A 1173-nucleotide genomic window follows, 5' to 3' on the forward strand; every position below is an offset into this window, starting at 1 on the left:
AAATAGATAGATAGATAGTCAGGGCGTCCCACCTCAGAGGCTGCAGACTAAGCCAGTGAGCACCTGGTTCAAGGGCATCCTCTTGATCTAATGTTCACCTTCTGTGCCACTGCTGTCATCCTTCTTGCCTGTGACATTTGGCGCAAGGTGAGCGTGGGGAACTCTTGTTCAATTTTGAATGAGAAGCCACCAGTGTCCTCTTTGTCAGGGGCACTGTCACTATTGTTTTGTGCACCTTCGCTCTTGGCTGTCTGCTCCGCTTTTGCATGGGTGCTAACTACACAATGTTTCTGGCTCTCGTTTCTTTGGCTGGACTTGTTGCTGCCATCGTAGGATTTGTTTTCAGACAAGAGATTAAGAACAGCTGTAAGAACAATTATGAGAAGGCTTTAAAGCAGTATGAGTCTACAGAAGATTACAGAAGCGGTGCAGTAGGCACGATCAAAGCGTACTGCACTGTTGTGATGTCGTTGATTGTGGAGATTGGAGAGGTGTGAAATATTACTCAAAAGAAAAAAGGGATTGCCCAAGAGCAGCTGTAAACTCAGACCTTTCTCGGGTACAGTGAACAATGAAGGCAGCGACCCTTCGTGAGTCAGAGATGGGAGTCACGGCAGGAATTTTTTTGGAGTTGTTTGCTTCCAGTGATTGGCATCTTCCTAGCCTACTGCCACTCTTGCGCCATCAGGAATAAGCAGTGTGCAACCTGCGTAGCGGCAGCCTTACTCCCCGCCAACCCCCAAGGACACTTCACTTCCCCCGCCATGGACTGCATGAACGCCCCCATGGAACCCTGACCGCGCTACTTACCGATCGACTGAAGGCTTGCACCGAGCGGCCAACTTGATCGCTGAGACCCTGTGTCTCTCTGGAACACCAGAAGAGCTAATGCACTGTGAATGAGAAAAACAAGCCCAGCAGTGCACTCACCATACGGCCTAGCAGTCACACTTGGCCATTCAGCCCACAGAAATGAAAACTCAGGGTTCACACAAAGCCTGTCCATACATGTGCATCATGGCAATTCATAATGCCAAACAGAAACAACTCCTGTGACGGAACACACACACACACACACACACACACCCCAACACACAAGTGAGTGGTTATGCGAACTGCGGTGTACCCTAGTGCTATACTACACAGCACTAAAAAAAGAAAAAGGAATTGCTA

General features: G+C 48.8%; 1 pseudogene; it reads left to right on the plus strand.

Annotated features, from left to right (window-relative positions):
* Positions 1-205: 205 nt before the first annotated feature.
* Positions 206-648, plus strand: LOC138850042 (tetraspanin-6 pseudogene; annotated as a pseudogene).
* The last annotated feature ends 525 nt before the right edge of the window (positions 649-1173 follow it).

This window comes from Oryctolagus cuniculus, chromosome 1 (genome assembly GCF_051225735.1).
Source record: "Oryctolagus cuniculus isolate XC-2025 breed Fujian yellow rabbit chromosome 1, ASM5122573v1, whole genome shotgun sequence".
Classification (NCBI taxonomy): Eukaryota; Metazoa; Chordata; class Mammalia; order Lagomorpha; family Leporidae; genus Oryctolagus; species Oryctolagus cuniculus.